This window comes from Camelus dromedarius, chromosome 34 (assembly GCF_036321535.1).
Source record: "Camelus dromedarius isolate mCamDro1 chromosome 34, mCamDro1.pat, whole genome shotgun sequence".
NCBI lineage: Eukaryota > Metazoa > Chordata > Mammalia > Artiodactyla > Camelidae > Camelus > Camelus dromedarius.
In genome coordinates, this window is record NC_087469.1 from 10,859,857 (window position 1) to 10,884,145 (window position 24,289).

General features: G+C 51.7%; 1 protein-coding gene across 1 annotated transcript in view; it reads left to right on the top strand.

Moving 5' to 3' along the window:
- The first annotated feature begins 13,900 nt into the window (after positions 1-13,900).
- The window catches only part of GRIK4 (glutamate ionotropic receptor kainate type subunit 4), a 386,960-nt gene continuing 376,571 nt past the window's right edge, over positions 13,901-24,289 (top strand). The window contains exon 1 of the mRNA XM_064482153.1: positions 13,901-14,037. The gene's annotated coding sequence lies outside the window, so the exon portion shown is untranslated. The remainder of the gene's footprint in view (positions 14,038-24,289) is intronic.

The following is a 24,289-nucleotide window of genomic DNA, read 5'->3' on the forward strand; positions in this document are numbered from 1 at the left end:
CCATGTGTAATCAGCTTTAAGCTAGATTTTGGTTGTTTTGAAACGTCTTTATTCTCTTACATGAGCTGCTTTCATTCTTTTTAGTTAATGAGAGACTGAGTTATATTGTGGTTATTTAATGAGAGTCTATGTTTTCCTAAAAATGCGTGGATAACATGTCGATAGCACGAAAGAGCATAAGTGCTTTTCATATTCAAATCATGATAGTACTTTGGGGTGATCTTTTCTGGAGAACTCGAACCCTGTAGCCTGGACATCATGGCATGAGGTCCATTGATCTCTGCGCTTTCTCTCTGCCTTCCCTCCTGTCCATACACAGGACCAGCAAAGCAGGAACACATCAAACCTGAGTCCTTGCTAGTCTCTGCTCTGTTAGCTGGTTGTCTGACCTAGAACAAGTGCTTACCTTATCTGTCTTCTCATCTTAACACTGAGCAAGTCTGTGGAATGAGTTACACAGAAACATGGAGACAGCTTACCTCTGGCTGGCTCGGTAGTCTCAGGGAGGCTCTGTCCTTCCCCAACCTTGTGTGCTGCTGTAAAGAAGAGTGTAATTTTAGTATCAGTCACTGAAGTCTGTCTCTGGACATTTCTTTTTCTCCTAATTCTTCTTTGCAATATTTCTTTTCTTTTGATAGCTTCCTCTAGTTCAGTCTTACCTATAGTTTGATGAAGCATTATTTTCATTTTCTCTTTTCTCCTGATCTTGCTGCCAGTTTATGAGAACCCTGGGGGCTTTTCTGGAAGAAGACCTGATATTCCTGGTTCAGAGGAGACTTTCTGAGCGTCTGCTGAGGGGAAACTGATAGTCTTATCTCCAGCCCATCTCATGTCCTGAGTGATGCCCTGTTCTGAAAGGTTTATGATATTTAGAGAATTTATAAAAATTGAGTGGCCAGAACATAACCTAGCTGAATTGATGATTTAGCAAGCAAATCATGAAAATCAAATAGTGATTTTCTGCACTATCAGAAAAACTGGTCCAGCCAGCAAGAATAAGTCCAAGAGAACTGGGAAGCTTTTATGCAAACAAACATTAATGAACTAACAGCTTAAGGACAAAACTGTTCCTATGCCATGCCACCTACTGAAAGTAAAAGACTCATATTCTTGACTGCTTTTTTTCTTTTCCTTTTAGAAACTGTCCTCTTTGGATACATTCTAACCTGCTTGGGCAGTCAGTGATATTTAGCTGCAATACATATAGAGCCTAATGTTTGCTTCCGTGGGGTGGGGAGGGGTATCTGCACTCTAGTAGCGTGTGGAGAAGGTTCTGGATCTTCAAACCTGAGTTGTGATTGATTAACTTATGCTCCCAGCTTCCTTCCTTTCTTCAGAAATGTTCTGGGCTAAATCGCATTAAGACTGGGCACCCCTGGGCAGATTAAAATAAGCAGGAATCTCTCTGTCTTGGGCCAGAATAACTTGGCAACAGCAACTAAAGAGTTCATTGATTTATTGGTTAACTTATTCCCAGCTTTTTCTCAGAAAACAAAGACTTGGAGGAGCAGAGTGTTTGAAATGGTTTGAGGGAAAAAATAAAACATAGGGCTTAGGGAAGGGAGGCTGAAGATCAGACTCATTTACAGTATTTGTTACTGGGGCCTGTGGTTTTTCTTTCTTTCTTTCTTTCTTTCTTTCTTTCTTTCTTTCTTTCTTTCTTTCTTTCAAAATGTGTTTTTGATTTAGCACTTGCTCTGCTCCCACTGGAGCCAGGTCGTTCCGCCGCACACGTGGACGTCTAACACACCGTGGGAACTGCCTCCTCGTGCTCCCCCGCCTGTCACACACATGGCCCCCCATCCAGTTTTCCAAAAACACTACTCTCATCACGCCACTTGCCTGCCCAAGAACCTACGATGGCTTAGTGGTTACTGCTGTATGGAGATTAAACTCTGCTTAGTGTCTGAGATGTTCATGATTTATCCCGCTGACCTCATGGCCCTCTAACTCCCGCACCGTGCACCCTCTCTGCCAGGAAGGCTTCGCCTCCTCCCTGTCTTCCTCCCCTGGCATTCCAGGTCCTGCCTCAGCCTCTGCTCCTTGGTCTGTGTCATTCTGAAGTGCTCTTTTTGCTCCTCTCAGTTGATCCTCCCCCTGCTCATCTTCTCTAGATCACGCTTTCCATTTCCTGCAACCGCAAGTTCCTGTCCCCTTGGCCCAATGCTTCCTGTGGTTTTGTGTCTCCCTCGTACCCCACCTGACCCCAGTATTTCTGCTCTGTGCAGAGCAGTGTGCCATGCCTCGTGAATGTGAAAGGAGTAGCTACGGTTTATTAAAAGTACAAACTATGGATCAGGTGCTGCACCCTTTGTGTACGTTACCCTCATCTTCACCAGCACCCCGAGAGCTAAGCGGTTTTCTCCTTTCTTAATAGATGAGGCAGCTGAAGTTGGTGGTGATCACAATGTTCCTAATGGAATAGCCAGAATTCAAGGCAAGGTCTGTCTTCCACCAAAGCCTTGCCTTTATGACCCCACTGTGGAAAGAGTTTCTGTCCTTAAAAGTGTTTACAATCAAATCGTGTAGACAAGCACATGAGCTGCACTCTTCTGCCTTGCCCCCTTACTAAACTACAGGGACTTACATTGGACTAAGATTAAGAAATCAGCATGTCATTTAGGATGTCTGATCTTGGGAGTGGTTTGGACTTAGCCAAACATAAAAAAAGACTATTTCAGCAACTGAACTACATTGACTAGTATAGAGTTTCTAGAAAAGGGAAAGTTAGGAGGCAGAGAGACCAGTGGAAGGCTACTGTAATATCCAACCAGAGGCTTAAATTTGGTAAAGTGACAGAATGGGGGAAAATGGTATAGTTAAGACAGAATATACAGGTGTTGGCATGCAAGTTAATATGCAATATACAGGAAAGGGAAGAGTTTTTTTGAAAAAGATTGTTTCGTGGACCTAAGAGATTGGTATTGCCATTAACAGAAGTCAGGACTCATGGAGGAGCGGCAGGCTTTGAGGGGAAAATTAGTTTAACTTGGTCGTGTTCAGTTTTAGGTAGCGGTATATCAACTTGGGGATGTCCACCAGGAGGAAGCTGTAAATGCAGTCCTGGAGCTGAATTGAGTTGAGTCATACATGTGAGCTGTCCCAGCTGGATTAAGGACAGGAGCCTGTGTTCATAAATTCTCTGAGTTGAAGGTACTTTAGAGTCTGTCAACTGATGAATGGAGAAATAAAGTGTGCATATCCATACGAAGGAGTGTTCTCTAGCCGTAAAAGACGCAAAGCACTGATACAAGCTGTAACATGAAGGACCTTGCAAACATTATGCTAAGTGAAGAAACCAGTTACAAAGGACCACAGATGGCATGATTCATTTATATGAAACGAATAGGTAAATCCATAGAGACTGAAAGTAGACTTCGGGTCGCCAGAGGCTGGGGAAAGGGGAGAATGCTAAGGGTATAGAGTGATTAAAATATTCCGGAGTTTGGGGGTTGATGAAAATGCTCTGGAATTAAAGAGTGATGATAGTTACACAACCTTGCAAACATACCAAAAGCCACTGAATCGTATACTTTACAAGGGTGAATTTTACGGCATGTGGATTATACCTTTTTAAAAATGAATGAAGAAAAGTACCTAGAGGATCACTACTGTGTCCCCACACCGTGTGGTTCACCAGGGAGCTTACACAGCTCCTGTGCATGGGGACTCACCCTCTCACACAGTCACTCATTCCGTTGTTTTGGACCTCTAACTGGCATATGTGGAGTAGTGTGTAAGGAACATGGATTTTGGACACTGGACAGTCCTGGCCTTACTAACTGGCGTGACACTGGGTGAATCAGTTAACAAGACTCAGTTTCATCCTCTGCAACATGCGGGAAATAACAGCACTTGCCTCACAGGGTTGCACGGATGACAATGACACAACACGTGGGAAGCGTATGGTGCCTGTGCAGTCATCACCGGACAACTGGTAACACTTAGTTTCTTGTTATTCCTCGCCTGCCCTTTCCTACAGCACCGCATACCTAGTAAGCGTTCAGTCACCAAACACTTAGCAACTTGGTTGCCCACTGGCCCAAAAGGGCTAAAACACCAGATTGAGGAACATGGGGCAATGACATGGAAGTAAGCTGTGAAAATGAGGGGTTTCTTGGTGGTTTTGTTTTTTAAGAATCTTGATAGATGTACAGATGCTTTTACTATCACTGAGGTCGATTTGCCAGCTTTGTTTTTCCCTTCACAAGGCACGCGCAGTGTGGCCAGAGATCTGAGGTGCTTTTGGATCTCGGCAGCTGCATGGTGGCCCCACAAGATGCCAGGGGAGCTTGTGTTTAGTTTTTCCCCCGAAGATTCAATAATACCGAGAGAGTTGAGAGCTGTCTTATTTAGCATAAGGCAGCTGACCCAAACCTCCCTACTATCCCTACATTCTTTGGAAGCTAAAATATAAACAGGAAAGTAGCTGGTAACGTGTGTGAAAGCAGCGAGGAGTTATTTCCCAGATCCTTGTCCTCACCTCAGCCTTCTTATCCTTGTTTTGGCTAAGGTTGGACAAGTACTATGAAATGATGGGGCACCACCATCCTAGACGGGAGACGATGTATTCAGTTTCCATCATCTAGAAGATTTGGTAACCCTTTACAAACCATTTGTTATATTATGTGTCTAGTGCAATCCTGGTGTTAGCTGAAGATGTCTGGGTAATCTCTTGTATTACTTCATAAAATACTGTAATATACCCAAGAGTAGCAGGCTTCAATAGCTTTGCACCAAGGAAACAGCCCTTCCCACTTCTCATTCCTTCTGCTTCCTACGCCCCACCCCATAACTCATTCCCCGCGCTGGGCAGCTGGAACAGCAAACCCACCATGTTACCATCCGTGGAGTAAAAACAACCTAAGTCTCCCCACCTGCCTTTGTGGCTGGTTTGTTCCCAGGTGTCAGTGGTGTGAAATATTTCTCCTAATCAATGCTTTAACCTTCTTGTTGGTATTGATTCAGCTCTGTTGAATGTACTCTATGAAGCTGAATTCCACGGATGGGAGAGTCCGTCTGAATTTCTCTCTGTTCTCTAGAGGCATCATAATATTTCCTATGATCTGAGGTTATTGTTTTGCTAGGATATTAATGAGCAGCTTCCCTGCTGGAGTGATCATTGCATGCGCCTTCCTTCAGCCCCCAAACAAACAATTTTGAATTAACATGGAAACCAAGCATAATTTCCTGACTCATGTCCTCCGGTTTTGAATCCCTTTCTCTGTTTCATGCCACTGCAGATAATTTGACCTGCCCATCTATCCATTTCCTCTGACCCTGCCACTGATAATGTGATTAAACCCTCCACTCTGTTGCCTTTCATTTACTTCTAAATTATTTCTGATCATGTGTGTGCTGTATTTTCTTTATTTGGATCCAAGGTCTAATTAGCGCAGAGAGCTGAACCAAAGAGCCTGTTTTTTTTTTTTTTTCTTTTACTCTCCACGGTGTTGGGTGAAAAATGCTGTCCAGCGTGTCCAGTGGGATACTGACTGGTCTGTGTCTTTTGTAGCAGCCGAAGGAAGGTGTTGATGTGTGCGGATCCAGATGTGTGATGGCAGCCTGTTTACCTTACGAGGGCTTAACGAGATTCTCTGATATTGTTACTTTGAAGCACTGCTTCTATTTTTATTATCTAACATTTATTAAATGTCAACTGTGTGCTCTGTTAAACACAAAGAGTCGCATGGTTCTGTCTGGAGTAAGAATCTAGAATGCATGTGAGCTGGGTTTCAGCCCTAGTGACCAAAAAAATGTACAGTGGACAGTGAATGTCATCCTAAGGGATGTTTTCCAAATATTTTTTATTAAATTAATAAATATTAGACCCTGTCCTTGGGGGAGACATATATAAAACAAAACAGAATAATGAGATAAGTGAAATACATTGGAGTTTACTTTAAAAAGTAAGACTGATTTAAAAGTAGGGGTTTTTTTTGACTCTTATTTCAAGTGATAGTTGGAATTTCTCAGCTATTTTGGTTTCACCTGCATTTTTCATTCCACAAAGAACATTTTGATCTTTTCATTTGGCCCAGGGCAAAATTGGTGGCTTGGCTCAGCTACAAGGAAAAAGCCTGGAACTTTAAGGCACACGAGTTTGGACTCTGGTTCACTTAACCAAGAAGTGGCATACCTTTGTCAGTTAAGTTCTGTGCCACAGGTCCTACATGTTTCACATCAGGATGGCAGGGTGGTTATTAAAATATAACCATAGTTAAAGGGGAATTTTTTGGTTTAAAATCAGAAAATGCAATTTGGAGGCTCCTGATTTACTACTAAATAGATTACTTGCCTGTCTTTGAAATGAAGATAACACCATCACAGGGCTGTGATGAGGAGCACATGTGATAGTGGCTGTGGAAACATTTTGTAAACTGTGAAGCACTCTACTAACGTTAGCTGTTATGGAGAGTGGTCGTGAGACGGACGACGCTCGAACGTGACAATGGAATTGCAAGTATTTATCCTGAAAACTCTTACCATCTATTTGCACATATTTATATACAAGAAATGTATCCAAGTGGATTTACTCCTGCATTCAGATTTATTTTGTTTTTGATGAGAAAGGGGCAGCAGTGTTGAGCTGAGGACAGAAATTAGTGGGGTTAACTCTGTAGCTCACAGGAGGGAGGGAGCTCCTGGAAGGCAGGGGCCACATCTACTCACACGTGTGGCCCCAGCATCTTGGACAGGACCTGCCACTTACTAGCCACTGAGCAACTGCTCACCTAACCCAGCTGAAGACTGAAAACTCATCCTTAGCAGTCGCTTCTGTTACTGAACAAATGTTCTCCTGCCTGCCCGCATTGACTTCTTTATCCACCACCACCATAAAGCAGATCCTTATATCACTACGGGAAAGTAAAAATCTTCTCTGTGGGGCTGGGGAGAGGGAAGACTTACTTTTAGTTTTAGTTATTAAATGCCTAAGAATATGCGTAGGCATTTTTGCTTGGGCTACTTCTTCTTTTTTTCCTCTTTTCTCAATTTATTTTCTCTATTCCTCTTTCCCCATCTAATTTTAAAGTCCACCACATCACCTCTACAGTGGGCTTAATTAATTAGCATTTGAAAAGCGGGGCTCTCCATCATATTGGGGGAAGGGTAACTCCGGAGTCCATTTGTATTCTGAAGAACAAGGTATTATTGTGTGTTGATGCTGGGCTTCACCCAACTGCTTAAAGTTGAAAATGCAAGAAGAAAACCAGCCTTCCTCTAGCGGGAGCCACAGTCTGACTCGGAGGCATGAAAGCAGTAGATACATTTGAGATACTCTTTCATTTCCACTCACTGTTTCCATTCCTGAGTGTGTATGCGCACGCGTGCGTGCGTGCGTGTGTATGTGTGTTACAAGAAGTCATTTGAAAAAACAAGCACGATGTTCATCTGTTCAGACTGGCCTTATTTTGGAACCATCTTCTTTTCATGTAAATAGATTTCCTTTTTTTTAACAAGGCCATTAATGGTATTTTCCTAGTAACACTTGAGTATGTCAATAACATTACTTTTGTCAAGAGAGCATTTAAGTAATTATTGCATTTTCTAATATAAAGTGTCTTCCCAGTGTTTAAAGAATAACGCCCACGCATCTAACGAGAAAGGCCCAAATACATAGGGCACGTTTTTTGCTTTCAACAATAAATGTGCGTCTTTAAAGACTGAAATTTTCTTTTAGCCTTAGGCCACGGAGACAGACTGAGAATCCAAGAATTTAGAGATGGAAGGTAGTTTGTTCAACCCCCTAATCCAACGCTGGAATACCTTCCACGGCAATCCTGGCAGATGGGCATCCATCTGCTTGTATACTTCCAATGCTGGGGAGCTCATTATCGCCCGAGGCAACACATAAATTCTTTCTTATTTGAGCTAAAATCAGCCTTTAACTTCTATCCATGGGTCCTGGTTATGGAGCAACACAGGAAGGCTTTTAAGAATTTGAAGACAGCTACAACATCTTCCCAAAGGAAGATAAACTAGATTCTTCTACATTAAGACTTCTGCCTGGAATCTGGAAGAACGAGAATGGAAATAAATGTTATACTACGCAACACCCAATACAAAATGTTTGCTGCAGTTGCAGCTACTAGTGTCTCAGACGTGGGCAGAGCCCACCATGAAGTCCACTTCCTGAGTGTGACCCAGGGCTCACTCAGCGAGGAGTGGTCAGAAACCTGTCCTCGGCGAATAGAAATCCTGCTGTCTTGTTCCTGTGGCTGTTCAGAATTCCTTGAGAGGGCACACGCTCCTAAAAATTGCTGTGAGAGAAAAATTTAAAGGTTTTCCTTTAGATGGGAAAATTAAATGCACCAAAATATAAACTTTTTGAAAGTAGAAACCCTGTTCAATTTTTCTTTCTGTCTCCTATAGTGCTTAATATCCTACCTGGCAGATGGAAGCTGCTGGATGAATTATTGTTCTGTTGAGCTGAAAAAAAGGACTGGTCACCATTATGTTGAAATATATGTATTTGGGATATATATGCAATATACAGGTATTCATATATACATACATGTAGAGAGAGACATACATACATACACATTTTTTTTTTTACCTTGAAGCACTTTTATAATATCCTGAAGTCACTTTATAAATACTTCATAGGAAGACTTAATGCCACTATTCAGGCAAAACTGTTTTCTGGATAAACTGTAAATCCCAAACACCTGAGGTAATATGAAAAGTGTCATCTTATTTTTATGCCCTGAGGTGGCTGCATGGAGAAGGCAACCCCTTTTCTCTGCATTTTCCGTTGCTAAAGTGATTACACTTTGCTCCCAGGTAGAAGACTCTGGCCCGACTCCTCATCCTCCCACCGCTTCCTCCTGCCCCATCGTGATGCTTCCTCAGCTACTCTCGTTACTGGAGGCTAAGAAGGAAAACAGTGAGCGGGTGAGCTCAGAGGCAGCTTCTTTAGTCCTGGCTTAGGGTCTCACCTGCCTTGACTTCAGTGACCTTTGACTAGCGTCCTTCATGCAGCCGGCTTCCCTCCTGGGGCCAGAAGCCCCCAGTTTTAGCCCGGCTTGCTGCTTCCTTGCACAGTGGTTTATATCCAACCTGCGGTTTCATGGAAGCTGCCTAGGCTATTGTGAGATGCTATGAAGAAAGGTGGACATGGAAAACCCGTATCAACCCAAATGCCGCTCTTAGACGTGAGCACAGCACCCCTACTATCTCGGTACTGCTTACGAGCCTTTCCTTGCGCTGGTGAACGCCGGTCCCCCCAGGCCTTCAGCCACAGTGCAGGTCTGGAGGGGATACAGGCTGCGCTCCGGGTGCCTACCCAAGCCAGGGTGTGAAAGCCCTCAGTCCCGACTCTGAAATTGCCGTAAGTCACACACCCCTGTGATCTGCTCCCCACCCCCAGTCTGCCAGCCTAGATGATGACCACATAACTGAGTTCGTTGTGTGTGAAATATACAGAAAATACCTGATGTCAGAATGGACCCCAACTGTTAGAGGAGAATGTTCTACCGGAGCTTTTACTTGACTGTGAACTCCAAGAGGCCAAGCCCTGGATTTGTCTTGTTTCCTATTTTGTCTCCAGCGCCTGCACCATAATAGGCACCAACGATTTCTCGAAGGAGCACTGGTTGCTGGTGCGGCTCATTTCCTCTGCTGGGTAGTAAGTGGAAGCTGAGACACAGGGTGGGCGTGAACTCGGCTCCCCCGGGAGGGATGGAGGCAGGGCTGCAGGAAGAGAGGCAGGTTGTGGTCTGACTAAGGATGATCCACGTTTCCGTTTTAATTTCTGTGGGAGTGGTATTCTTTATGCCCAGACTAATAAAACGGAGATAAGTGGCATCGAGGGAAGGGAGCTGCATTATAATGCAGTTGTCGAATGGAGGTGGGGCTTTTTACCATTAGACGTAGTCTTTGCAGCAAGCTAGGCTGAGCAAGGTGCCGCTGGGAGGCCTGAAGGCTGTGCACCTCTGAACCCACATGCGTGTATATTTGCTCTTTGCCAACACTTGGCCTTAAGGTCACTAGGCAAAACCATTGCTAATGTCATTAGGCAAAACCATCGCATCCTTCAAGGCACAAGTGAAAATCAAAGTATAATCCACAAACAGTTCTCTTTCTAATTTCAATTCTGCTTCTGAACTGGTTCTGTTAGACATCATTCTTTAGGAATGAACCATTTATCCCCAAACCCCCCATCCCAGGTGGCAAGAAGAACACAGGTACATTTTCATTTAATCTGGAGTTTGAGTGTAGTCCTGTGGCGGGATTTCTGCATTTGAATACTGTGTGGCAAGAAGGATATTCAGTCAGGCTCTTGCTTCCTTCAGCCTCATTCTCTCAAATGTGAACCCCAACTTCAGGTGAGGTTTGCGAAGGCTTCAACTTAGCGAGGACGAACCCTTCATGTTGCCAGTTAGGTCATTTTGTCTGACTCATTTGGACTGTCCACAGAAGCCAGTTTGACTTGCCGGAATTGCAGACCCACTAATTCCTACTCCATGTCCTTTCATTCACTGAACACCTTTACTTGTGTGTCCTGCACTAGGCACTCTGCTGTTACTACAGCACACTATCCCCACGAACCTGTGACAGCCTTCAAAGGGACCTTTGGAAAAGAGACGGTACGGAAACTTAAAATCAAGTAGTCTTCATGGATATACCTGGGGCAAATCTGAAGAAGGAAGAAGCTAAAAATAAATCCAGGAGAACATTTTCATGGTCACTTGGTGAAAGCATAAACTCTACTAAGGGCAAGCGAGGTCTACAGAAGGGAGTGAGTAATTCTGTTGGGAAGGGACCAGACAGCAGCTTAGGGGAAACTTCCAGTGGGAAGAGATTCCTACACTGAGTTTGGAAAGGTAAATAGGAAGCTGTATATCCGTGTGTATTGGGGGTAGAGGTGAGAGTGGGAGATGGATTCTAGGCAGAATTCAATGTGTTAAAGGCACAGAGGCATGAGACTGGAGGACCAGGGAAGAAACACTAAATATTGCTGGACTGTGAGGTGGGCAGTAGCAGGAGGTGGGTGAGACAGGAGAAGTGACTGAGAGCTTATGTACGGTGCTAAGGAGCTGGGGGCTCACTTTCACCTTAGAGGCCACACAAGGCTGCGAAAGGGTTTTAAGCCAGGGTGTAAAGTAGCTTAAATGGCAGCCATTTGTGGACGTGATGGAGGGAGGTCAGCTAGAAGACTGTTGGGACAGTTTCTAAGAGATGGTGACATGAGGATGGCATGTGCCACTAAGCAATTGAGGACAAGTTGCCCAGTCACTGTGTGCCCAAGTCAGCCCCACTTATGCAATGGGTCCATTATGAACTTGTGATGAACCTTCAGAGGGGCTTTTGGAAAAGGTAGGTTGGTAAATTTAAGATCAAGGATTCTCCGTGGATATACCTCAAGCAAATACAAAGAAGGAAGAAGCTGACTAATCTGGAGAACAAGCTCCTTCCTGTGGACCCAGCCATCAAAGATCGAATCCACTGGATTTAACCATGACACCCAAGCACGTGGTAACCTGCCTAGCACCGCCCCGCAGCTGGCTGTCAGGGATGCTTCAGACAAGAGGTTCTAGGGGAGGGAGTCCCATTTCCAACCCTTCTGCTATTTCATTCAAGGCGTCAGCCTCAAATATAGCTCAGCCAGGCCAGCCTCATTCCCCTCTGACAGAGCCTTGCTGAAGAATCCAAAATTGTCTGGACTGACCTCCCCTGCCCCAGCCCTACCCGCAGTCAAGCTTGGGAAGTTAGTTTGCCTGGAATTAAATTTTGATTGACACATGGCACTGAGATTCAGAAGTAGAGAAAGTGGGCCACAAGCAGGGAGTACTCAGAACTCTGCACTCAGTAGCAGAAGGAAGAGACAGGAAGGTGGTGGGGGACAACTTGGGTGGGGCTGGCCTTGCTGTCCACCTTCTGACTGCTAGAGGGCCCCTGGCTTCTAGGGGCACAGGCCTTAAGGAAGGGAAAGTCAGAATCATCTTACAGGAAGAGGAGAAGCTGGGGTCCTTATTAGACCACAGTGCGGCTACCTCCAGACCCATCAGCCGTCCCTCGGATCTTGCCGAGAGCAACTTCCCACCGCCCTGGTGTACAGGAGGAGCTCACGAGGCAAAGGAATAAGATGATGCATTTCATATAGATCGTGGGTTTCTTCCCAAACACGTAAACCTCTGTGGTCCCACTGAATTTGCATCCTTCCAGTAAAAGGGCACAGGATCCATGCTCAGAATTTCAGAGTTTGAAATAAACTTAGAGATTATTCAGTCAGCTTCCCTCACCTTTATACATGTGGACGATGAAGCAGAAGGATACGAAGTCACTTGCCCAGGGTCCCAGGGATGCCCCTCACTCTCCAGGGTGCTTTCTGCTTGGCCCATGCTGCATTTTGTCCTCTTTGTAAACGAGGCCCCCCCATGAGAGAATACAGCTGGAATTAGAAACAGTTCTGTGCAGCCTGTTCACCCCAGGGTGTGGCTGGCTTATGGGGGATCTTAAACTGTAGCAAGCTTCCTCATCTGTGAAATGGGGATAGTGTCACCTTCACATCCGCCTTGCAAAGGTGGTGTGAGGTTATTGGAAACCACATTCATGTAAGTGCCGTAGTGCTGGCACACAGTAGGTGCACAGGATGTTTTCCCTAAGGAGCATTCGCCAAGCCCAGCACGTGGAGGTGGGGGATGGGACGCCAGGACTCTTGGGACCCACATGCCTCCCTGCAGCCTGGGTGGCAGAGAAGTGGGAAAGCCCGGTAGTTAGCACTCCCTGGGGAATGCAGGGTCATAGAATATTCTCTAGTCCCAGTATCATGCTTTCATGCCCAAGACCCAACCCAGGACGTCTGGTAACAAACCCTTCCCTGAGAATACGACGAGGTTGTGGGTGGGCTGATAATTGAGTGTGGGCTCCCAGGCGTGGAAGATGGGAGGGCTCTGTCATCAGTTCGTTGTTTGCCCCAGACAGAGACCATGTGGGTGGTAAAGGAGGAACTCAAGTCTGAGGAGGTCATGTGTCCTTGGACCGCCTTCCTCAGGATCCCCAATTCCCCAGATCCTCCTGAGGGCAGCTGTGACGTAGTAAAATGAGCCATGACCACATGTTAGAAAGCTTGGTTGCCCTCTTGGTCCTCCACTAGCCACCTCGTTCACCTAGAGCCTTGGGATCCTAGGTTGATCCCTTCACCCTCCTAGCCTCGGGGTCCTCATCCGTGACATGGGGATGACAGCTCTTCCCAAGATGTTTGTATTCATAAAATAGCGCCCTGGAACTACTAAATGCAAGCTGTCTCTCTTCAGCCTCCTGGAACAGTTTGTTCTTTTCTCTCCCTTAAACCTCGCGCTCTCCATCCTCGCCACCACTGAGGCCCCAGTCCCCGGTAAGCGGCACGCTGGTCCCTCGCGCTGTTCTCCAAAGCCCCACCAGGAGGCGCCCTTTGCCCGCCGAAGCGGGCCGGGCTCGAACTCCTTGGGGCCGGGGTGGGCGCCCCTTTGCGCAGGGCGGTGCAGGGTGCGGGCTGCGCCGGGGTCCCCCGGAGGTCGATCCACCGCATTGCCGGCACTTCGTCCCGCGGCCACTCGGCCGCGCGAGCCCCTCGTGCCCCTGCCCGGCGCCGCGTCCCCAGCCCCGCGCTTGCTGCTCGGCCTCGGCCCCCCCGGGGCGGCGGCAAGTTTGCCCCCGGCCGCTTGGCCCCGCCGTCGCCGCCGCGCTCCTCCCACGCCTCCGCCCCGGGGCGCGCCGGGCGAGGCGGCAGGCGGGCGGCGAGGGCGTGCGGGCCGCTGGACGCGCGGGCCCCGAAGGGGCGCCCCCCACCCCCTCACCGGGCTGGTGTGCGCGGGCCGCCGCAGTTCCCGCGCTGCCCGCCGGGCGGCGCCCCGCGCCTCGGCCGCGCTCCTCCCGCGCTGCATGCTCCCCGCTCGGTCGCCGCCGGACACAGACTCTGCCTTCAGCTGCCGGCGGATCGCGCTGGAGCCGCCGCGGCTGCTGCGGAAGAAGAGAAAAAGGAAAACAACAGCCCGGCGGCCGGCGGAGCAGCGCCCGGCCCCAGCGCAGCCCTCGGAGTGCGGAGCCGCCCAGGTAAGGGCAGGGCCCGCCGCGGCACCCCCGGCCCGCACCTGCGCTGCCCCCGCGCCCCCCGCGTCCCATCCGCGCGGGGCCCCGCGCGCGCCCCCACCTGCGCCCGTACCCCCTACTTCTGACGTCTCTGCCTCTCCTACCCTCCCGGGCCGCGGCCCCGCGCCCTTCCCCGGCCCCCGCCCCCACCCCTCCCCTGCGCCCTTCCTCCCGTCTCCCGCCTTCAGCCAGCCTGTCCCCTGCACTCCGGTCCCTGCGTCTCCGGATCTGGCTCCGAACCCCCATCGCTCTGCGCCCATAGTTCCTTCAGTCTCCATCCAGATCTCCCTCTCTCCGCATGCCTTCCTCGGGCTTGCTGTCCTTCCGCTGTGGTCCTCCCCCTGCCCCTGTACAACTCCCAGCCCTGCCTCTGCCCCCTGCAGGGATGACGGCCCCTTCCCCGCCCCGGCGCTTCTCCCCCGCACTCCGTCCCCCTCCGCTTGTCCAGTCGCCCCAGTCCCCGGCTACAGTGCCCCATCCCAGCTCAGCCCTGGAGCCCACGAAGCCCCCTCCCCCTTGCCTCACTGCCATCTGCCTCGACTGCTCCTGGCCCCTGCCCTGGACTCCGGCCACCCCCTCCCCAACCCTACACACCGTCTGGCTTGGGGGGAACAGCGTCCTATCAGAAATGACCCTCTTTCCCTGGACTAATGAGGCTCCCACCCATCCCACCCTAGTTCACCCGAGTGGGAAGTGAGGGAGAAACTCTAGAGACCTGCATTTGGGCGTGTGATGGGGGAGGGGGCTGGGCAGGCGAAGGGGGAGGGGAGCTGACTGAGCTGCTCTCCAGTGAGGACTGCCAGAGCGGTGAGCTGCTCAGACCTGGCCAGGGTGGAGGGCCAGCTTGCGACAGCTGGGACAGGGGTTTCAAGGCACCAACAGCACCTGTGTCTCTTTCCCTGGCTCCCTTGAGCTGGAGAAAGTGAGAGGGGAGGAGTTGGAGCCCAGGGAGAGTTGGCAGGGCCTTTGGGGTGGGGGAGCTGGTGGTGGGGAGAGGCCCTGGGCCCTCTGGCCCGCCAGCCTGGCAGTGGCCGGGCAATGCAGCCGAGCTTCTCCCTCGCCGGACCTTTGGCTGCTCAGCTCTTGGCATCTCTACTTTGTGCTGCCATCTTCCTCCTGGTGCTGTTGTCTGGTGATGCCACGAGGTGCCACCTCCCTGCCTCCCTCCAGTGGCTCTCCTGGGCATGTCTCCCAAGGGCCTGGGTTGTCTGGAGAGAGGAGGCAGCTTTGGGCTTGGCTGGGCCCCTGTGCCAGGCAGCGGGCGTCTGTCAAGCCGAGACTAGGAGGTCCCAGGACTGGCCGCGAGCCCTGAGCCCTGCCAGGAACAAAGAGAACTACCTTCACCTAAGCTCTCTGTGGGTCACCTGGGTGACAGTGATGCTTCCAGGAGCACCTGCCATCAGTGGGTATGGCATCCCCTGGGATAGAGGCTGTCTGGGTTGGCAGCGGGTGCCTGAGAGGGAAATCTGGTCCTGCTTGCTCGCTGAGTGTCTGTGCACGTGTGATGGGGTGAGGGCCTGGTGAGGTCAGCTGTGCTCCAGCCCCACCGGGGTGGAAGCCCCGGGAACTCCGCTGGGCATCGTCAGGCTCGTTGTATTTGCTGAAGCTGCAGCTCATGCCTCGTCATTAATCAGGTTTATTATTTTCCTCACTGGCTGGATGTGTTCCTCAAGGTCACGACCCTTTGGAGAGTTAATCTAATATGCACACATTACAGTGTCTGGGTTTGTTTAATTTTCTGTGTTTTGTTCATTTCTTGTGGAGCAAGGCTTCCATGGAGCTGTGGCCCAGGCTTGCCTGCCAGCCTCCCGCCTGCCTCTCCAGCTCCATCCGTGCCTGTCCTCCTCTGGACCTGCCAGTGGAGACCCGAGAGGAGGCTTGTCCCTGGAGCTCTTGGGAGTGCCTGGTGGGGAGGAGGTGGGGGTTAGTGGGGGAGGGGGGTGACAGGAGATTTTGGTTTTCTATGTTTTCCCCGTCCCCTAGGTGTCTTGATCATTGGCTGGCATTCTCCCCAGCACCAAAAGTTCTTCCTAGAGACTGGGTCTGCTTCTTGGTCTGGCCTGAGGATGGAGAGGGAACTTTGCGTGGTGGGAGAGAGGCAGAGACTCGCAGGAGAAGGTCCCAGCTGCTGGGATGCAGGGCCTCCTGGACCGAGAGCCTCAGCCGCCCCCAGTGTGGGTCTCAGCCCAATGGAGATGGAAGGAAGGAAGAAGGGCAGGAAGACCTGCCCTGGGTGAGGGGGAAAAATGCTCGGAAAACCAGAGGAACAGTGAGGAGGAGCCAGTGGCCGTGTGGCCGGTGCGGGCGGGCAGTGGCTGGGAACGTGTGCGGAGAGAGCATGTCTTGTTGCTTCTGCGTAGTACGCATCCCTTATGTGTGGATTGAGCTCCGCAGTTTTCCAAATGCTTTTTAGAAAAATTCCTTCACTGGATCTGAACCAGACAAGCACTTCGTCTGTCCCAGCACCCTGCGGGGAGGGGTCATCGATCCCCCGGAAACTGAGGCTCAGAGAGGTCAAGTGACTTGTCCAAGGCTCTGCCGCCACCCGTGAGGCCCCTGGACTCCCAGCCCCGGGCTCTTGTGCCCCTACTTGTTGCTTTTTAAAGTCTCAGCTGTTCAGCCCTCCCTCTCTCATATCCCATGCTTCTGTCTGTCTGTCAGCTCAACACTTTCTCCCACTGGGTGGGGGGTGGCTGGCTCCCCGCCCCCACCCTGGGTCTGGGGTCTGGCCGGTCCTTGGTTCTGCATTCTCCCTGCCCCAAGACTGGCGCCCTGCCACCCCCACCCCAGACTGTCACTGCCTCTGGACCCCTTCCAGGTTCTCCCAGGCATGCAGCGCCCCCACCCCACTCTCCTGCACCGTATCGCTTCAGCCTCGGTGCTTTGGGGCACTGCCGGGGCCCAGCCTGACCATTCCCCCCCCATCACTGTCCCACCTGGGGCTCCAGTGGTGCACCCCTGGGGAAGGGTAACAGCCTCCTCCCTGGGCACCCTGATGCCACACCTGCCTTCCTGCAAAGGTAACATGCGACCTGGTCACAAGAGGCTCATTGGCCCTGGGGGTCCTGCATGGAGTTTCCAGATGGTGGCTTGGAGTTTATGGCATCCATGGGCTGGCCCCAGCTTTATGCCTCTGGATGTGACCCTCTGTCCCCTCTTTGCCCACCCTCGCCCGAGGCCCTCTACACCTTTTCCTGGGAAGCCCCCTCCCCCAACACCCCGACCCTCAGTCCCAGCAGGAAATGGTGGCAGCTTCAGCTGCTCAGTGTCAGGCAGACCTGGGTTCCTATCCTGGTGTCACTTCCTGAGTGACTTTAAACAAATCATTTAACCTTTCTGAGCCTCACTTGCCTCACCTGTAAAATGGGGATGATCTCACCTGCCTCAAAGGGTTGTTGTTGGCATGAATGTGTGCACGATGGGAATGTGGTTTGCCCCTGTGATGGGCAGCCCAGGAGGGGCCCAGGGAGCCTCCCGTGGGGGGCTTCTCCCACGCTGCCTCTGTGGTTTAGCTCCCAGCTCCTGCCTGCTGTGGATAATCCCCTGTCCCTGTTTGTCCCCGCACTCAGCCTTCAAGTGCCCCGAGCATTGCCTTTCACATCCTCGCCTCCAACAGAGCAAGCACTCTCCTTCAGCATCCCATAAATCGGCCCCTGCTCCTAGTAGAAATGTAAGAAATAGTTGTGACTGGATTATAATATTTGGTTACATAAAATAGGGTATGCCTTACGCTTAGCAAATCCAATGTGAAAAGCTATCTTAAGCCACAGAAGCAGCCGCGGTAAACGGCGGGAAGGAAGGGGAGAATCCATTTAACGTTGTGTTGCCGGCGTCCTCTGCTCGTTTCACTCCATCACACCTGGGACCCTGGGAGTTAGACGCAATCATCTCCATTTTTACAGATGAGGAAGGGGGCCCACAGGGTGCCCTGCAGTGTAGCCCACTCCGCGCCGCGTCAGACCAGGGAGTGTTCCAGAACCCCAGTTCCTTACCCTGGACTTGGGCCTAGAAAAGGGAAGGAGAGACTCTTTGTAAAAAGATTGGACCCAGGTTTTCTTTAAACAACTGAGCACTTCAGTCATTTACATACAGCCCAGCAGGGAATGGGTGGCTACCAGCACCTAGGGGAGGCGGGGTCTCCTCCAGCAGGTTGGTGCCCTGGGTGGAGAGCACAGGAGGGCCCGCAGCACGGTTGGCACGGTTGGCATGTGCGGCGTGTGTGTGGATGTGCGCTGGCCGCCGGCTGAGCGGGTGTTCAGACGGGGTTGGAGCTCAGGGACCGGGAGGAAGGGCTTCCCGGCAAGGAGGGGCTGCATGGGCTGAGCAGGGACAAGGGGTGTCCTGAAGCTTGGGTGATGGGCAGGAGGGATGGGGCAGGTGAGGAAGGGTCCTGCCTAAGGGGAGAAGGGTGGGCGGGGGGAGGGGGGCTGAGCTCACTGGAGTCCACAGGACCTTGAGAGCCAAAGAGAAGGCGTTCAGCATCCTCAGGCACCCAAAGGGGGGTGAGGACCTGGAGGTGACGGCAGAAGGGGTGCACTTGAGTGACATTTCCAAGGAACAGCAGAACGTGCTGACAGATTGGGCACAGCAGATGAGGGAGCAGGAAGTGTCGGAGGGAACTTGGAGATTTCTAGCCTTGGAGACTGGAGGATGGTGATGCCTCAGGAGCGGAGGAGCCAAGAGGGGACGTGGGGCTGGGGGGGTTGCTGGGGAGTGTGTCCCCAGACATGCTGTGAGGGAGGCAGTGGGGCATTTGGGGGTCGGCCTGGGTAGCCATGGGGTCCTGGACAGCAGCTGGGTGGTCTGTGCGAGGATGTGTGAGGGTGCGGGCACGTGCTACCCAGGGGGCTGGTTCTAGATGTTTCTGATACCTGAATATCACTCCCAGCCTCCTGGAGCCCTCTCTGTCTCCCCTTGTGGCGCTGGGACCCCCACACTCAGCACTCACTGCGCCTGTCACCTCCAGGGGTCCGTGAGGAGTACCCCCAGTGCCTCACACAGAGCAGGTGCTAAATAAATATTTATGGGGCCTCAGCCCACATTTATAACAAGCGTTTGTTAGAGATTAGTTGACAGAACTCAGCGGATGAGGAAGGGAGAGGCAGGCTGGGTGGGCCTCCGGCCTCCAGGAGTCGGGGTCAGGCTCCTCCATCACACTGAGCCTTGATCTCTGTGCCTCTCTCCTCCGCTCCACGTGCCCCACGTGGTGCTGAGCCTGACTGTTCCCGAGGCTGCTGGGGCCCAAGCGGTGTGGAAGGAGCGCGGGTCCAGAGGCCACCAGGCCTCCCTTTGCTACTTCGTCCTGGGTTTGAGACTGGCCTGCCGCCCACCTCAGGGAGGCCCTCTGAGCACTGTGGGCCCTGCCTCTTGCCTGGAATCAGCCCTCATGCCCCTGGTCCTTCCTTCTCCTGCTATTCTTGGGGAGCAGTTTGCTCAGAGGAAGCAGAGAAAACCAGGTGGCAGTGATTTGCTCTTTTCGAGATGCTGGGAGCCTTTTGGCCATGGAGAGGCTGAGGGGAGGCTGAGTGTGCACTGTCTCGGGGGGACATCCTTGGGTGGGGAGGGTGGTTGCTGTGGACCCAGCAGGGAGAGCCAGCAGGGAAACAGGAAACCCAGGCTCCTTATTGCAGCCTCAGTTTTCTCTCTATAATCTGGGCGTATCATAAACTCAGCCTCACGGAGTGCCGGATTCAGGGGGGTAATCACATTGAGGCTTCCCAGAGGAGGGAGCAGGGAGGGCTGTGGCCCCCCCACCCCAGGACGGGGAGAGGGGCTGTGGAGTAAACACATATTTACAATTGGAGTTTAAGGGCCAGAGCTAAAGAGGAGGATTTAATAAAATGAGAAATCAATAGCCCAGAGGAGGTTAAGATGTGGCTATGAGGCACACTTAATAAAAAAGAGAAGTTTAAGAGGCCGAGGAGGGTTGTGGAGGCACATCCTGGGGGCCGGGGGGGGGGCCGGGGCAGCTGAAGTGGTTTCTGCTCTTCAGCCTGGCAGGGCTCCTGAGTAGGGGGCTGGGTTTGGGGATGAAGTGTCGCTGTCACCTTTCAGGGACAGCTCTCTGCTTCTCTCTGCCTGTCAGGTAGCCTGAGCAGGCCACCACTGTTCCTCGTCCAGTGGCTGTGTGGGGCGGTGGTGGCGCTCCTAGACCAGATGGCACGGGGTTCAAATCCAGCCGTCCCAGGTCCATCAATGCCTTATAATGAGCCAAGTCTACTTCCCACGGGTCCTTGTTCCGCACCCCTCCTTGGAGCCCCTTCTTCCCCTTCCCGTCCTTGGGATGTAAAGATACGTCATGAGCAAGAAGCAAAGCCAGGATTCAGTCTCCTCCTACCTGGGCTTCTGTCCAGGACGCTTTTCCCCAGAGTCCCCTAGCAGGAAGATGATGGCCTGGAGGGGTGGGTGGGGGGACTCCAGGAAATGTGCAAGGCTGGGACTGGCCTCTTGGGCAGGTTGGTGCCTGATCCTTGGTCAGCACACATTTCCCGAGTACCTTTTGGGTGCCAGGCACGGCCTCAGAGGGGCACGGGGTGAGCTCACCCCTGGGCTGGGCCCTTAGTAAATATGTGCACAGGTATCTTCTGAATCTGTCAGATGATGGATTGGACCTCAGGTCCTGGGGGCAGGGGTCTGAGCACCGAGGTGACCACGTGCTCCTGTGGGACTGGGTGATGCTACAGACACCCCACCAGTGGGCGAGAAAGTTCTGATGACCCAAATCTAAGGGTAGGCAAGTAGGTGGAGAAAGCTCACCCAGTTTATTTGGCTGAAAACAGCACCCTGCCCTTCTCCTTTGACAGGCAGGGGTCCTGGCAGAGGCCAGAGTAAACAGGCTGGAGCGTGGACCTGCCAGGTAGGCTGCAGATCAGAAGTAAGCAAGGCAGTGGGATGACATGAGTAGTGGAAAGCCAGCCGAGGAAGTGCATTTCTATCCATGCATCCGGCCAGGCTGGCTGCTCGTGGGCAGCCCCTCCCCCGAGCTCCTCTTTGGGGAGGGAGGTTGGCAGAGGGGGATGCTCAGGACTTGACCTTGGGCCTCAGGAGCTGGGGTGGAGCCGACCTTTGTCCCATGTTCCTGGGCCAGCAGTGCTGTCCGTCTTGCCGCGTCTCAAGTGTCCATCCTCATATGTCTTGGCAAATCCTCACCGCAGCCTTGCACAGTAGGATTATTGGTTCCATTTGACCCAGGAGGGAATGGATGCTCCCAGAGCACCCTGAGGTCACACGGCTGGACCGTAGCATCACCCCTTTTTTTCTATAGACATGGCTTCTCCTGGTGGCCAGTGCCTCCCCAGGGAGCCAGTAGGTTTCTCTGCTCCAGCCTCCAGCCCCTGCCTGGGAGAATCTTAAGCAGCTCACCTGGAAGAGGGCCAAGGGCTGGTGACCACGACAGGTCAGGCCACACTTGGATGCTTCAGGGAGGTCAGCAGAGGTCATCGTCTGTCTCCCCAGGACCTGAGCTCCCTTGGCACGGGGTCTATGTCCATTTCTCAGCATTGCAGCCCCCACAGCTAGGATGGGACCGGCATGTAGTAGGTGCTCAATACATATTTGTTGAATGGATGGCTTCTTTGGGGAGCCTCTTGTGTGCAGAGGCCCTGGATGGTGGAGCCTTGGCTCCGGAAAGCTTGGAAAGGCTGCTTCAACTCACAGACCTACTGGATCAAAGGGTCCATTGTGGATCTCAGAGCACATTTCCCTGGTGGATCGTGGGATTAACGCAGCCCATAATGGAACTGAACCAGTACAGAGGGCAGCCCTGGCCCGACGGGACCTTGGCCCCAAGCACTTCAGCTCCTCCTCAAACCCAGCTGAGCATGGCACCAGGGGCCTGTTACCGAAGGCAAGTTCATGTGCCCGCCGCACCATGAGGCCAGGCAAACTGAAACATTGAAGTTTGATGCAGAGAGATGATTATTACAGGGCCAAGCAGGGAGGATGGGATGGCTCATGCCCCAGAAAACCCTGAGGTCCCTGAAGGGTTTCAGCAGAGCACAAAGGCCAGGTCAGGGAGGTGGGTCACGGGGTGCGTGATCAGCTCGGGCACAATTCTCTAACTGGTTGACATAGAGGTAACAGGGCGGTCAACACTATCAACCCCTAGGGGCCAGACGGTCTGGGGCCACGTGCTCTCAGTCATCAAGTAGTTAATTTCTTCCCTTTGGTGGTGGTTTTAAGCATCTGAAAAACTCAGGAAATATACATGAAATACTATTATCTGGGTACTTCAGAGAGGAGCTACAGCAGGGGGTAAGAGGGAGGGGTCTGACCCTGGAAGGCCCCACAGGGGTCCTGCTGGGTTATAGGCCCAGGGGACCAGACAGGGGTGTCCAATGAGAGTGGAGGTGGCTTTTGTGCTGGGAGCTCGGACTTCCAGATCAGGGTTGAGGGGCATTGCTGCTCCCACGAGTGCAGAGGAGGCCTGGGAGCAGAGGCCTGAGCCCCAGGGTTGTTCCTCTAGACACGCAGTGTGAGCAGGGACCCTGTGCCCACAGAATTCATTTGTTCCCGGGAAGAGTTAGTTATGTGAGGGCAGCGTGCAGGGTGGGGCTTAGGGACTGTGGGAGCAGAGGACCTAGGGAAGGACTGCGTTTGTGTAGGGATGGAGGGCCTCAGGATTCAGGGCGTGAGCTGAGACACTTTTGACCTTTCATCCCTGGATCTCGGGGCATGCTCAGGAGCAGCACGTGGATGCAGAGTCCCCGTGACTCCTGCCACCCGGTGCCGGCCACGGTCAGTGGTGTCTGCTAGGTTTTGCCTGTGCCCACTTCTGCTGATTGGCGGGGTTACCTGCAGCGCTGGGTTAAGAGGGGCCTAGGGCGGAATGTCCCTAGGATGGGGCCTGGGTTGACTTGGGATGTCTGCTGCGGGCACAGGGTGCAATGAATTTGTCAGGTCAGATTTAGTCCAATCATCTCATTTTACAAGTGAGGAAAGCAAGACTCAGGTAGTAACTTGCCCAAGGTCACGTGACTTACAGCATCAGGATTAGAAATGGGGTCCCCTGGTCCCTGGTTCTTTCTTGTCTCATGCCTCTCACTAGGTGGACTCTCCAGGAGCCTCTTATCAAACCAGTGGAGCCAGCGCCCTGCTCTACTGCTCCCTACCTGGCCCACCAGTGGTGTCTCCACTCTCCCCGGCGACTAGCCAGCCCCTCTATCTTGGGCAGAGCAGAGAATGAGCCATGGAGCAGGCCCTGCCCTCTGGGAGTTGTGACCCCCAAGAGGCATGAGGTGAAGAGACAGGCAGAGACATGGTGCAAACCCACAGCAGGCAGTGAACACACGCCCATCAGGGACGTTCCCAGGTTAGCAGCGTATTAAGACCCGGTATCTAGGCTGAAATGGGCAGAGCAGGACAGGCTGACGGCTCTTCTCTGAGCAATCCCAGGAAGCTTCCTGGAGGAGGGGGTTCCCCTGCAGCATGGGGGTAGGGGAGTCTGGTGTGATGTGTGGAAAGGAGCCTGGTGTGGTAGAAAGGTGACAGGAGAGGGCCTTGGGCAGCCTGGGGTTGGAGTCCCCACCACTTTACTTACTATGCAGCCTTGGGAAAGTCTGTTACCTTGTCTGAAGCCTCTGTTTGCTCAGCAATAAAATGGGGTAATAAAACAGCTTATCTCTGGGAAAGTCTGTTACCTTGTCTGAAGCCTCTGTTTGCTCAGCAATAAAATGGGGTAACCTTATCTCCAGCTTATCTCCTAGGGCTTGGGGAAGAGCAAATAGGTTAACATCTATGGAAGGGCTTCTTAAATAAGGTGCTTTCAATACATACTGGATGGCTTTATATAAGATTCCAGAATAGTCAAAGTAATCTGTGGTAATAGAAATTAGGAGAGGAGTTACCCTTGGAAGGGGGGCCGGGGGTGGTGGGGTGCTCTAGAGTACTGATAATGCTGTTTCTTGATCCAAGAGCTGGTTCTATGGACAATTCACTGAACTCTACACTTATGTGCACTTTTCTGTATGTACATTATACTTCAATTTAAAAAATTTTTTTTAATAAAGTGCTTATAATGCTTAGAATGGTCAGGTTATAATGACCATCGTTTGACAGAATGTCCAGGAGGAGACTTGGAATGACATTAATAGAAACAGCTTCTTTCTGTGGAATATTTCAGGCAGTGTGCCAATTCCTTCACATGCATTTTCTCATTTAATCCTTACAACAGCCCCTGTTTTACAAATGGGGAGACTGAGGCTCAGAGAAGTTGTAT